At 43.9% G+C, this 14,854-nt stretch overlaps 1 long non-coding RNA gene across 1 annotated transcript; it reads right to left on the bottom strand.

The window, feature by feature from the left end:
- Positions 1 to 785: 785 nt before the first annotated feature.
- On the bottom strand, positions 786 to 1,968 carry LOC144007852 (uncharacterized). Its single transcript, XR_013280399.1, has 3 exons — positions 1,855 to 1,968; positions 1,182 to 1,414; positions 786 to 910 (listed from the first exon to the last, which is right to left on the bottom strand). It is a non-coding gene; the product is annotated as an uncharacterized LOC144007852 (long non-coding RNA).
- Positions 1,969 to 14,854: the final 12,886 nt, after the last annotated feature.

Genomic DNA, 14,854 nt, shown 5'->3' with positions numbered 1-14,854 from the left:
AATCTTCATTAAATGACATCAGGAAGTCATTAAGGGTCATTAACCCTCATTAAATGACATCAGGAAGTCATTAAAGGTCATTAACCCTCATTATATGACATCTGGAAGTCATTAAGGGTCATTAATCTTCATTATATGACATCTGGAAGTCATTAAAGGGTCATTAATCTTCATTAGGGAGGGGTCATGACCCACACATGACCCCCCTAATCTAATTAAGAATGTCATCCATCAAATTTTGACAGAAGCGGCCTTGTAATATTCTCTCTGATGAGTTTAACTGGACGGACTTCTGCGACTTTGTCGTGTGGACAAAGTGTGATTGAGCGAGTCCACCCAGATCGCTCGTTTTGGCTAGTTCACTATCACTTGAAGTGTGCCAATCTAGACTGCCAAAAGGACAGTAGTTTTGTGCCAAGTGTGAAACAAGGATTATTGGGAAAACTGTAACACAGTACTGGTACTTGTCTTACATTAAACAAATTTAAAAGAGAGCAACTTTTTCCTCTGTACATAGCATAATGAAAGTCATTGCGTACCCCCTCAACATTACATCATACCGTAATCTCAGGATGGTAGGCACCTGTGCTAAAATAAACTACATTAATTAACGGTTCAATTTTATCCCTGAAATTACTACATCTAATCATTATTCACATCATTTTTTGTGCTTTTAGAAATAATAGAGATTTATGCCATTACTTTAAGAGGGACCATATTGCACATTGAGTCAAATCCTGTCATTTGTATTATGTATAGCTTTGTAAACAAACCCAACAATAGAATTTGTATAATCGCTGCCTTTATTAGCGCCAAACAAACAGTCGCATGTTGTCCTCCTCCAATGCTTTGATGCTCGCCTTCGTTTCCATCATGTCATTGGCAATCAAGTCGGTGTGGCATGAGATCCCTAAAGAAAAAAATAAAGAAAAAATCACAAAAAAATACGGTACCAGTAATAGGTTTAATATAGTAAAGTTGTATAGTTTTTTTGTCAGTGTAAAAGAAATGTACACATTTTGTTGCATTTTTTAATGTATGAACATTGCTACAGGCAAATACTTATTTCTATAAACACTTCCAAATGTCTCTAAAATATAAGGTGCGTGTACACACACAAACAAACACATGCATTCACTCATGCATACAATATATCATGTAATGAATTTTGAGTGGCATACCAGAGTCAATGATGTCAGCAGGACTTGAGGGTACAGGTTACTGGAGCCATCTGGCTGCATAACTGCAACAAACTCTCTGCCACTTCGAGTCGTCTTTTCTTTGCTTGTCTCTCCTGTGCACGTTCATATCTTGGCACCGACTGGGCTGAGACATAGATGTTGTAACTTGGGACCCAACTTTAATGTTGGAGCCCAGTCGGGATGATTGGACAGAAAAACGGGCGCAGGGCGACCTGTTAAAATAAACAAATATATAAACAAATAAAATATGGAAAGACTGGTTATTTTACCGCAGTAGGGTGGCCGTGAATAAGTTCTTTAGCATGATGTGTAGGCTACCAGGGGTCTGTTTTCTTGCATCACCCCCGGGGGTCTGTTTTCTTGCATCAGCCCCTTCTGTCTCTTTTTTTTCCAAGTTTACATTTTGCCACCAAAAAACATGTTATCGGCATTAAAAGCCCAAGACTAATCAATCCAATTTCAGCAGTAAACACTTTGCACTGGCACTACTTGGGTGAAAATGTTCGATGTTAGCTTTCGGCTAACGTCCGCTAGCCAGCTTGTACTACCGAACTTGCTTGCTCATGAATCCAAAACATAAGCAACTTGCCCATATATGGGCGGTCGAAACGTTATTAATCCTCATGCATTAAATAAAGGTAAACAAGCTTACCGCTCACAAAGTGATCGCTGCACACACGAGCCCAAAGTAACGACTTCCCTCCGGAGTCCGCACTCCTCTGTCTCCAGGCCCTGGTTCCTAATTATTTTCGGAATTTCGGGAAAAAAGACCGACCATTTTCCCCCTTGGCTTTGTTCGAACAGCCAACGATGCAGCAACAATGTACCATTTTAAACGCAGACAACAAACGTGATAGATACGTGTTAGACCGAATCGCTACGTAAATGGAGGCCACCCAGCATGGCGACTACGAGAAATCCGAGGCGGAAGTGACGACATGTGCAAGCGACCTATTAAAGAAGCATTCCCGGCTGTACGTTTCACCTAGAGTTATCAAAATTTGAAGACATATGTAACAGCCCTCAAGGTACAAAAAACTCTTTTTGAACCATGTGCTAAACCTAACAGAAAGTTCACCATTTTGATTTACTTTGGAACGTGTTGCCATTTTTTTGGCCATTTCATAGGGGTCTTATTTTAACGAACTCCTCCTACAGAGTTTATACCATCATCTTCAAACTTGGTGTGATTCATCTTAAGATGTTGAAGATGAAAAGTTATTGAAAGCTTTTTATTTCGTCGCACGCTGTTACCGTGGCATGCACTTGTTTGCAAAGGAAAAAAATTCTTCTTAATGAAGAATTCCCAGTTGTACGAAGCAGCTAGAGCTACGAAAATTTGTAGACATATGTAACAGCCCACAATGTACAAAAAAGTCTCTTGGTGCTATGTGCTAAACCCAACAGGAAGTCCCCCAGGGGCCGGGCATCAGATTTTGAGCTAAAAAAAAAACCTCCTCTTTAACGAAGCATTCCCGGTTGTACGTTTTACCTAGAGTTACCAAAATTTGAAGACATATGTAACAGGCCTCGAGGTACAAAAAACTCTTTTTGAAACATATGCTAACCCCAACAGGAAGTCCGCCATTTTGATTTACTTTGGAACGTGTTGCCATTTTTTTGGCCATTTCATAGGGGTCTCATTTTAACGAACTCCTCCTACAGAGTTTATCCGATCATCTTCAAACTTGGTGTGATTCATCTTAAGATGTTGACGATGAAAATTTATTGAAAGCTTTTTATTTCGTCGCACGCTGTTGTCGTGGCATGCACTTGTTTGCAAAGGAAAAAAAATCCTTCTTAATGAAGCATTCCCAGTTGTACGAAGCAGTTCGAGCTACGAAAATTTGGAGACATATGTAACAGGCCACGATGTACAAAAAAGTCTCTTGGTGCCATGTACTAAACCCAACAGGAAGTCCCCCAGGGGCCGGGCATCACATTTTGTGCTAAAAAAAACCCTCCTCTTTAACGAAGCATTCCCGGTTGTACGTTTCACCGAGAGCTATGATAATTTGGAGGCATACATAAGAGCCCACGATGTACAAAAAAAGTCTCTTGGAACCAAATGCTAAACCAAACAGGAAGTCTGACATTTTGATTTACTTTGGTATTTGTAGCCACTTTTTGTGGCCTTTTGAGTGAGGTATGATCATCTGAATGTCCAATTTTGGCCCAGTTTTGCACATTTACAGGGGTCATACTTTTGCCCGCTTCTCCTACACGGTTAACCCGATTGACTTCAAACTTGGGATGGACCATCTCAACACCTGGGACAACATCATTGTAAAAAATCTAAAGTTTTTGATATACTATATGACGGCGGCGACGCATCAAGTTTAGAGTTTAAAAATTCTTACTTCACGAAGCATTGCCGGTTGTACGTTTAATCTAGAGCTACGAAAATTGGTACACATATGTAACAGGCTATGACCTACAAAAAACTCTTTTTGAACCATATGCTAAACCTCACAGGAAGTCCGCCATTTTGATTTATTTTGGAACGTGTTGCCATTTTTTTGGCCATTTCATTGGGGTCTTATTTTAACGAACTCCTCCTACAGTGTTTATCCGATCATCTTCAAACTTGGTGTGATTCATCTTAAGATGTTGAAGATGAAAAGTTATTGAAAGCTTTGTATTTCGTCGCACGCTGTTGTCATGGCATGCACTGTTTGCAAAGGAAAAAAAATATCCTTAAAGAAGCATTCCCATTTGTACGAAGCAGCGAGAGCTACGGAAATTTGTAGACATATGTAACAGCCCAAGATGTACAAAAAAGTCTCTTGGTGCCCTGTGCTAAACCCAACAGGAAGTCCCCCAGGGGCCGGGCATCACATTTTGAGCTAAAAAACTGTCATGTTTCGGTTTTTGGGTTGGGTTTTTGTTTTATTTTGGTGAGTGTTGGTTGTTGGTGTTCCGGTCTTCTCCCCCAGTCTCGTTATGTTAACCTTGTCCACCTGCTTGTGTCTTCACTTCCTGATGTGTAGTGCTGATTGGTTCCCCCTCCCTGCTGTGTCTCCCAGGTGTGTCCGGTTATTGTCATTAGTGTTGGTATAAGGGAGTGGTGTTTGTCTCACGCGGGTGTGGGAGCATTGTTTGCTGTTGTCTGCATGCTTTGTCACAGTGGTGTCATTTGACCATTTGCCAAGTCTTCCACGCCAAGTCTACAAAGTCTTCCACGCCAAGTCTTCAACGTCAGCCACGCCAAGTCTTCAACGTCAGCCACGCCAAGTCTTCAACGTCAGCCACGCCAAGTCTTCAACGTCAGCCACGCCAAGTCTTCAACGTCAGCCACGCCAAGTCGTCAACGTCAGCCACGCCAAGTCGTCAACGTCAGCCACGCCAAGTCGTCAACGTCAGCCACGCCAAGTCTTCTGCATCACGCCAAGTCTTCTGCCTCACGCCAAGTCTTCTGCCTCACGCCAAGTCTTCTGCCTCACGCCAAGTCTCCTGCCTCACGCCAAGTCTCCTGCCTCACGCCAAGTCTCCTGCCTCACGCCAAGTCTCCTGCCTCACGCCAAGTCTCCGCCTCACGCCAAGTCTCTGCCTCACGCCAAGTCTCTGCCTCACGCCAAGTCTCTGCCTCACGCCAAGTCTCTGCCTCACGCCAAGTCTCTGCCTCACGCCAAGTCTCTGCCTCACGCCAAGTCTCTGCCTCACGCCAAGTCTCTGCCTCACGCCAAGTCTCTGCCTCTCGCCAAGTCTCTGCATCACGCAACGCCAAGTCCTCGCCATGATCTGGGTACACGTCCAACCCAGTCTTCTCCACTTCAGTCTCGTCCCGTCCTTCCCCACCACAGTCAATAAAGTCATTCTAGTTGCTGTCAGTCCACTTCTCCCTGCCTATTTATTCCGCCTCTGGGTCCGTCCATCACACCCCCGCCGTGACAGAATGCTCCCACCTACCTGGACCCAGCGGAAGCGCCTCGTCCCCGTTCCGGCTCCCCGCCGGACTCAGGACCTCGTTCCGGCTCCCCGCCGGACTCAGGACCTCGTTCCGGCTCCCCGCCGGACTCAGGACCCCGTTCCGGCTCCGCGCCGGATTCAAGTTCCCGTTCCGGCTCCGCGCCGGCCTCAGGACCCCGTTCCGGCTCCACGCCGGCCTCAGGACCCCGTTCCGGCGCCCTGCAGGCCTCAGGACCCCGTTCCGGCTCCGCGCCGGCCTCAGGACCCCGTTCCGGCTCCGCGCCGGCCTCAGGACCCCGTTCCGGCTCCGCGCCGGATTCAAGCTCCCGTTCCGGCTCCCCGCCGGACTCAGGACCCCGTTCCGGCTCCGCGCCGGATTCAAGTTCCCGTTCCGGCTCCGCGCCGGATTCAAGTTCCCGTTCCGGCTCCACGCCGGCCTCAGGACCCCGTTCCGGCTCCGCGCCGGATTCAAGTTCCCGTTCCGGCTCCGCGCCGGCCTCAGGACCCCGTTCCGGCTCCACGCCGGCCTCAGGACCCCGTTCCGGCGCCCTGCAGGCCTCAGGACCCCGTTCCGGCGCCCCGCCGGCTCCAGGCCCTCGTCCTGGCACCGCCGCAGCCCCAGGCCGCTTCGCCTGCGCCGCTGCCGCCGCAGCCCCAGGCCGCTTCGCCTGCGCCGCCGCAGCCCCAGGCCGCTTCGCCTGCGCCGCTGCCGCCGCAGCCCCTGGCCGCTTCGCCTGCGCCGCTGCCGCCGCAGCCCCTGGCCGCTTCGCCTGCGCCGCTGCCGCCGCAGCCCCTGGCCGCTTCGCCTGTGCCGCTGCCGCCGCAGTCCCTGGCCGCTTCGCCTGTGCCGCTGCCGCCGCAGCCCCTGGCCGCAACGCCTGTGCCGCTGCCGCCGCAGCCCCTGGCCGCAACGCCTGTGCCGCTGCCTCCGCAGCCCCTGGCCGCAACGCCTGTGCCGCTGCCTCAGCAGCCCCTGGCCGCAACGCCTGTGCCGCTGCCTCAGCAGCCCCTGGCCGCAACGCCTGTGCCGCTGCCTCAGCAGCCCCTGGCCACAACGCCTGTGCCGCTGCCTCCGCAGCCCCTGGCCGCAACGCCTGTGCCGCTGCCTCCGCAGCCCCTGGCCGCAGCGCCTGTGCAGCCTAAGCCCCTGGCGTCTCAGGTCCCCTCGTCGCGGCCAATTGGCATCTCAGGTCCCCTCGTCACGGCAGAGTTGCCGCCTTCTCCCGCTTCCTCATCTCTGCCCCAAGTCAAGTCTCAAGTTTCCTCGTCACAGCCCCAGCCAAAGTCTCAAGTTTCCTCGTCTCTGCCCCAGGTCAAATCCCCAGCTTCCTCGTCACAGCCCCAGCCAAAGTCTCAAGTTTCCTCGTCTCTGCCCCAGGTCAAATCCCCGGCTTCCTCGTCTCTGCCCCGATCAAAGTCTCCGGGCCTGGTGTCCGCCCCAAGCAGTGCGGTCATGGTGGCCGATCCGGGACCTAGCGCCAGGCGGCGCAGAAGACGGGCCCACCACGGGGACCGGCCCTTGGCGGAGCCACCCCAGTTTCAGCCCTCTGGGCCGATGATTTTGCCTCCTCCTGGGCCACCCCCGGATGCGGAGTTTATGGCATTGTGTGAGGCCGTTTTTCGCCCCCTTGTGTCCTCCTATTCCTACCCTGGTTGAGGGCTGTGTTTTGCTCCCGTTCCCGTCCCCGCCCTCCCCTTTTTTGGCTTGTTTGGTGTTTGGGACGTCTGGGAGCCGTCCCTTGGTGGAGGGGTACTGTCATGTTTCGGTTTTTGGGTTGGGTTTTTGTTTTATTTTGGTGAGTGTTGGTTGTTGGTGTTCCGGTCTTCTCCCCCAGTCTCGTTATGTTAACCTTGTCCACCTGCTTGTGTCTTCACTTCCTGATGTGTAGTGCTGATTGGTTCCCCCTCCCTGCTGTGTCTCCCAGGTGTGTCCGGTTATTGTCATTAGTGTTGGTATAAGGGAGTGGTGTTTGTCTCACGCGGGTGTGGGAGCATTGTTTGCTGTTGTCTGCATGCTTTGTCACAGTGGTGTCATTTGACCATTTGCCAAGTCTTCCACGCCAAGTCTACAAAGTCTTCCACGCCAAGTCTTCAACGTCAGCCACGCCAAGTCTTCAACGTCAGCCACGCCAAGTCTTCAACGTCAGCCACGCCAAGTCTTCAACGTCAGCCACGCCAAGTCTTCAACGTCAGCCACGCCAAGTCTTCAACGTCAGCCACGCCAAGTCTTCAACGTCAGCCACGCCAAGTCTTCAACGTCAGCCACGCCAAGTCTTCAACGTCAGCCACGCCAAGTCTTCAACGTCAGCCACGCCAAGTCGTCAACGTCAGCCACGCCAAGTCGTCAACGTCAGCCACGCCAAGTCGTCAACGTCAGCCACGCCAAGTCGTCAACGTCAGCCACGCCAAGTCGTCAACGTCAGCCACGCCAAGTCGTCAACGTCAGCCACGCCAAGTCGTCAACGTCAGCCACGCCAAGTCTTCTGCATCACGCCAAGTCTTCTGCCTCACGCCAAGTCTTCTGCCTCACGCCAAGTCTTCTGCCTCACGCCAAGTCTCCTGCCTCACGCCAAGTCTCCTGCCTCACGCCAAGTCTCCTGCCTCACGCCAAGTCTCCTGCCTCACGCCAAGTCTCCGCCTCACGCCAAGTCTCCGCCTCACGCCAAGTCTCTGCCTCACGCCAAGTCTCTGCCTCACGCCAAGTCTCTGCCTCACGCCAAGTCTCTGCCTCACGCCAAGTCTCTGCCTCACGCCAAGTCTCTGCCTCACGCCAAGTCTCTGCCTCACGCCAAGTCTCTGCCTCACGCCAAGTCTCTGCCTCTCGCCAAGTCTCTGCATCACGCAACGCCAAGTCCTCGCCATGATCTGGGTACACGTCCAACCCAGTCTTCTCCACTTCAGTCTCGTCCCGTCCTTCCCCACCACAGTCAATAAAGTCATTCTAGTTGCTGTCAGTCCACTTCTCCCTGCCTATTTATTCCGCCTCTGGGTCCGTCCATCACACCCCCGCCGTGACAAAAACTCCTCTTTAACAAAGCATACCCGGCTGTACGTTTCACATAGAGTTACCAAAATTTGTAGAGGTATATAACAGCCCTCGAGGTACAAAAAACTCTTTTTGAACCATATGCTAAATGTCAAGTCAACACCTGCAACATTTAAAATACACAGAAGAAAGAATGAGAAGACACAAGGATTTGATTACTCGCGAGGAGAAGCTGACAGAGAGTAGTGCGCAAATCACAAGCTCCCAGCCCCTTCTGACACAACTCCCTACTTCTCCTCTTTTATTTGGGATTCCCTAACATACACAATAGGCCACACACTTGCCTCTGAGGAAAATGGGAGTACTGGCAGCAATGTGATAAGCAACTCCAGCAGTCGTAAAATACAGAGGACATCCTTTAAATCGTCACGACTACTAATCCTTGAAGGCTGTAGTTCTTCATTCCCACATTCCAGATGTCCTCAGGTTGAATAAACATGCAGCAGCTCCACACCCATAGTGAAATACTGAATTCATAGTGAAATACTGAATACATAGTTTACAACTAACTCTGTAATAAGAGAAAATATAGAATAATATATACACAATAACTCTAACATTCCCCCCTATTTATTATATATTTGCTCAAAGTCTCATACCATGTATTTGTTAAAAAAAAAAGCAAAACATCACCATCACAGTGCATAACACAATTTTTTCCCATTACACAAATAAGTCCTTTGTCAACACTATCAATACCACATAGAGCATGACGTAACATTTCTCTTTCCATCATAAAACCCCACATTAGTAAAATTATCATAAGCACAATATAATTCAACGTGTCGTCTTTAAAGTGCAATCAATGTGTTGTTGCTCTAATGTGTGTACATTATCCAATGCTTCTGTATGTAATTCTCAGCAATAATAATTCAACCAGCTGTCTCTCTTCCTCTTCAAGATGGCCCCAAAAACAAACATCAAAATCAAAAAGACAGCCCCAACTGCGTCTGATCGCATCTTACGCTCCATTTGATTCAGGAAAGGGACTCGTCTCCATGAATTGTCCCTTCTGACACATCATGCACAGTAGACAGGCCCTGGACTTCACAGCGGTTGGGGGAACTTTGAGGGTAGCAAACAATGTGCTCCCAAAGTCTTCACTGACTTACTTGGTCAGACTTTTCACAGCGAGTCAAGCTGCTTGTTTCTCCTCTGACCTCACTTCAGTCAGGCTTCGCTCCGCAACCTGGCAAGCTGTTAGTCAATGGTACCTGTTTTGTGCCATGCGATAGGTGAATCTAGGAGAGTCGTTCAGCGATCTTCACAACCTTCGGGGCCAACAACACTTACAAGGGCCTTCCCACCTTAGGCTGGACCTTTAATCAAAGTCAGTCACTACCCTTGATGGGAGGCTTACCTTCCTGCTGAGATAGAGAGTCATCTGGCATTTGATTAAACATTTTCACTTCCTTATCATTTAAACAATCTTCTCATATAGTCACTTGAATAAATTTCTTTCATCTGTACGGCTTAACAGGTTATTACAATAGGCAAATTTAAATGGTCCACCACACGAAATTTCAAACGAGCTTAACTGTCTTGTTCCTTTTACAATTTCCCAAATTACTTAATCATCAATTATCTTATCTCCATGCTTTGATCATGTATTTTTCTCGCTTTTCTGTTTTTCCCTTAAACAATGTAACATATAAAGTGACTTTCATTCATTACTCCAAATAACTAGTACGTCATATAGAGACATGATCTGTTCACACAATGCTTCTGCCATAAAAATAACATCCAGTTGTTTTTCTGGAACAATTTCAACTCATTGTTACATTTTTTAAGACCATCAATCAGTACTTGTTAATATTGACATTGTCTTACTTTTTGTTCAATTCCATAAAATCCATAGCCACTAACAAAAATTGTAAAATATTAGAAACATCAATTCCATGTATAACAAAATTCTAAAACAAAATTCCAAAAACATAAAAACTTAAAAAATTAAAAATATAAAATTTACATGCGGTACTGCAGTATTGTTACCAACTCCCCCCTTTTGAGACATTTTTATGGCTCACAACTCAAAATCATTATCCAAGCCACTTCATATAAATCTTATGCTGCATGCAATTTAAAATAATTTCACAATATTTACAAAAGGTTTTCATTTTTCCTTTTTTTTCTTTTCCACTACAGTGTTCCCTCGTATATCAGTGGGTTAACCTTCATACAGTCATTTTCCTCTTCCAAAAAATTTCACAGCTGTACAAAAATCCACAAAATCAGCACTTTTTTTTCTTTTCTTTTTTTTTTAAACAACTATGGAATTTTACACAATTGGGACCCTGTAGCCTTCACCGCTCTGGCCCTAATTTGCGAAAGAACACTGTAGTTTACATGTCTTGGACGGATAGAATTTTATAGTCTACCCATAGCATAGTAGTAGTCTGGCATTTCTTCAAAACTAATTGTATCATACTACATCTTGTATTGTTTACAACCATATAATCACGTTTAAATGTAACACATCTTTCCCAAAGCCATATGTAGTTAATAATAAAGCCACCATGAATATCAATCATCTTGTACACAATGAATATAAAATACTGGCTTAAATTCTACTTCATGCATTCTAAACAAAACTCATAACCATGTCAGCAATCAATTGTCTGTTCAAATGGCCTTCCAATATCTTCGTAAAGCCACTACTATCATTGTTCAATTTAAATCACAAACTGCATTTTTCACATTCATCTATCTATTAAAATTTGTCAAACATTGTCGTTGTTATCAGTATCTCAATTCAATTTCAGTAGTAGAATTGTTAGCATAATTATCCACCCAATTCATGTATAATTATATATGTATAATTGCATCAACCTGTGGGTGTTTTCGTTTTAAAACAGCATAATCACAAACATCAAAAGTTCATAACAGGTCACAATTTCACTCAGGAATTTAAGATATCATTTTGTAATTTGTTTCAAATCTTAGGGCCGATAAAATTACTTCGTTTTATCGTTGGGTCTCCATCATAACCACTTTACAATCAAAACAATCTAAATATTACACCCTTGTTGCACAAAAATGTAATACACCTTTATTTACATCATTCTCCAATTTCGTCTTTCTTTTAAGTTGTTGCTGGTTTTCATTTCACAGCTCAATTTTCTATCATGCCATAAAATAATTTTGTCCATGCAAGTCAAAATCTGACTTTCCAATGTACCCAAACAATTTCTAATTGCTTGAGAGGGTATTGTGGGACATTCACAATATCCTTGTAGTAACAATATATATATATATATATATATATGTGTCATATATATATATGTATGTATATTTCCCTTCCAGTGCAAATTTAGACCAGAATATACAATTTGGGTGTACTGTTATAGTACTTATTCATTCCTCAAATTTTCATCAAGAATCCAAATGATCTAATAATGTATTTCCAGTTAGTATGTTTAGTATTTTCAATCAGCACTCCTGCCCTTTGCGAGTCCTTAAATCACTAGTCTAATTTATCTCCAATTCAGCATTTTACTTCAATAAATCATCTTTAGCATAGATGATATCTGATCTGTTTGCTCTGATTTCCACTTACTTACATGTTGTCAAGAAACCCAACATCAGAATGAATGAATGAATGATGAATTCATAAGGAAGCAGGTTAAACAGTTCTTCCTATTTAGTTTTAAAGAAAAACAAAAGTTCTGTCATCTCTATTTGTTTTTATGTTCACCTTGTTCAAATAAATGGCCGTTTTTCCACCAACAACAATTACCAGGGTAATAAAAATTCCTCATGGGGCATCCAAGTACTATCTCGGCAGCAGGGTCTCGCTAACCTAGGCTAGTTACTTTGAGGGGTCAGTATTTTTACATCAGCTCGTCTCAATCAAACTCATTTAAATTAATTACAGAGAACTCTAAGATACTGTAAAAACACAATTCTAAATTCCCTGCTGAAATTTTACAACAAAAAACTCACTTTTCCCAGAACTCAAAGATCCTGGGCTTGTTGGTGGAAAAGCAACTATTAATAATTGTGCTCTTTTAAGAACATTCAAATTCAATTATAAATGCCTTTTTTTTTTCTTCTAATCAAGTACAAATCTCAGCTATTTATTTATTTTAAATAACTTACCACTAATAATGTGTTTGCCTTTCAAACCATTTTAATAATCTTTTTTCCTTTAATGCCTATTTTACTTATCAGGTTCTAGTGAGGGAGAATTTGTTAAATTTCACACTCAATCACAGCAGGAGCTAAATCAGAATTCAATTAGGGAAACATTCCTCCGTGTAACCAATCTTTTATACAAACTTCAGGACTATATTCAAAACAACATTGTAAAGGCTCTTTCTTACAATTTTATGTAGTTCTCTAATCTGGATCTGCATGAGTCACACCAAATCTATTATTCAATGCAAACACCACAATAAGAAACTTTTAGAACATTTACTAATTTAATTACTCAGCCTTATTGTCATTTGTCTTCTGTGTAAACCTTTATTCGTACATTCGTAGGCACAGTATCATTTTAGTTTAGAAGTGACTTTTCTGTGGCCTGTTAGCTATCCTTTCTTTTGGAGAGCTTTTATTTTATTTCATTTTATAGCCTTTGCTTTTCCCTCAGAATGAGGTGTTTTATGTCCATAAATACCTTAGAGGTCAATTCTTATCTCTGAGTCCTAATTTTACCACTCCCTGTCAATCTTTAACTTATCTGGAGATCTATCCATTTTTTTATTTAATTTTATCAACATTCAAACGTACAACCAACTATCAGAGATCCACAGCCACCTAATGTAGTGAGGTAGCATAATATTAGGTATAAAAATGTCTATATTGCTTAAAATTAAATCATTCCTCCACTACATTTCAAAAATAGTGATATTTGAAATCCGACTCAATATCTGTACCACTTAGTTATTTTCCCAATAATAACCAAAAATCTTCTCAGTTATTAAATTCAGTTATAACACCTTCTTCTTCTGAAAGTTATTGATTTTTATTTTTTTTTAAAGAATCATTCACCTAAATAATCATCACAACTACACATTTTGCCTGTCATCTGATCACAATTTTTAATCACCATTCAAACCTAGAATAGAAATTGTATAATTGTGTGATCAATTACTTACGTTGCTTCCTATCACTGTCAATTTTCCATAAAAATCATATTATTTCATATATATGACTAACACAGCAGTCCTTTACCGTTTTTTCTTTTCTAACTCCTCTAATCATTTTACTATCTATTTTATACTTTTGAGGGTAATTTCTTAACTCAGTGTCCTCTAACATTACACTTCCTTCCTGTCTTATCATCATCTACACCACCACAACTTGTTCTAACACTTCACAAATCCCACTTTAAAATCATCCACTAATTCATCTTCTCTTTGTAAAGTTGTTCTAATTCTACCATAATCAATTCTACTTTCACGTTTCTCTCTTACTTTTATCATTTCCCATGCTCAAACAATCCCAACAAAAATGATTATTTTTTTTTTTTCCTGTCAGAAGTTCAACAACTTGTCATCAATCCATCCATCCATCCATTTTCTTGACCGCTGATTCCTCACAAGGGTTGCGGGGGCTGCTGGCGCCTATCTCAGCTGGCTCTGGGCAGTAGGCGGGGGACACCCTGGACTGGTTGCCAACCAATCGCAGGGCACACAGAGACAAACAACCATCCACACTCACACGCAACTTGTCATCAATCACCTACTTAACTCACTCTCAAACAATTAGCTTTACCATCCAAAAACAAAAATACACAATTTTCACCTGAGGACCGGGTGATGACCCCTTCTGGGACCACTTTTTGGTCCACGCACCTCATATTTGATACAGACCAAAATTTCTCAATTTCACCGTTTTAACATAGTTATGTTAGACACGATCTAACAACCCCTTATACACAATTTAAACCCTTTTAAGCCGTCGTCTTTAGACAATATGACACACAGACACATACACAAGAGCTCACAGAGACAAACACAGTGAGAAGCCACACACATACACTTTTACAGACAATACACTTATGCCTCGATATCATTAGGCTGTTAAAGCTCCAACTTTCCTTTTCATTTTATTCCTTATTTCATATTGTAGTGGATTACCATTATTATTGTTATTATTTTTACTATTGTAAATTAAGCTGGCCAGCAAAAGTATATCTTGTAATCCACGTATTTCAATGCTATATTTTAGATGGATCTAATTTTTCTATGAACATCCAATCCTTACTGGATAGTTCATCTTGTAGCTCACTTTTACTGTTTATTTTCCCCCATTTTATATGAATTTGGTACAGTCCGCGAACCTAGAGTTTCCTAGGGACTGATAGGTTCAAATAACAGGGTGACAATAAATTTCTCATTGCGGTAATTCTCAAGCTTCTACCCAATAGGGCGGAGAATTCTTGCCTTTGCTTCCACAATGAGTTGTCACTTACAATCCTGTTTGTTTAAAATGAAGTAAGTATCAAATGACACTACACTTCCATTCACTTCACACACTCACACAAGGCCCTTTTATTTTCTGCGTTTCACGGAATTTAAGTACGTACACGACTCCGGCATCGTCTCTTTACACGGACGTTACTGGGCTCCGTTCCCTTCACTTGCCATTGACTAGTATTCACAAGGTTTTTCCTCCCACACAGTACCTTCGTGCAGGCTGCGACAGTACCTTCGCGCAGATTTTACGTCGACATTAATTCACACTTTCCCCC

This window comes from Festucalex cinctus, chromosome 19 (assembly GCF_051991245.1).
Source record: "Festucalex cinctus isolate MCC-2025b chromosome 19, RoL_Fcin_1.0, whole genome shotgun sequence".
NCBI classification, from domain to species: Eukaryota; Metazoa; Chordata; class Actinopteri; order Syngnathiformes; family Syngnathidae; genus Festucalex; species Festucalex cinctus.
This window is presented reverse-complemented; position numbering and strand designations above follow the sequence as displayed.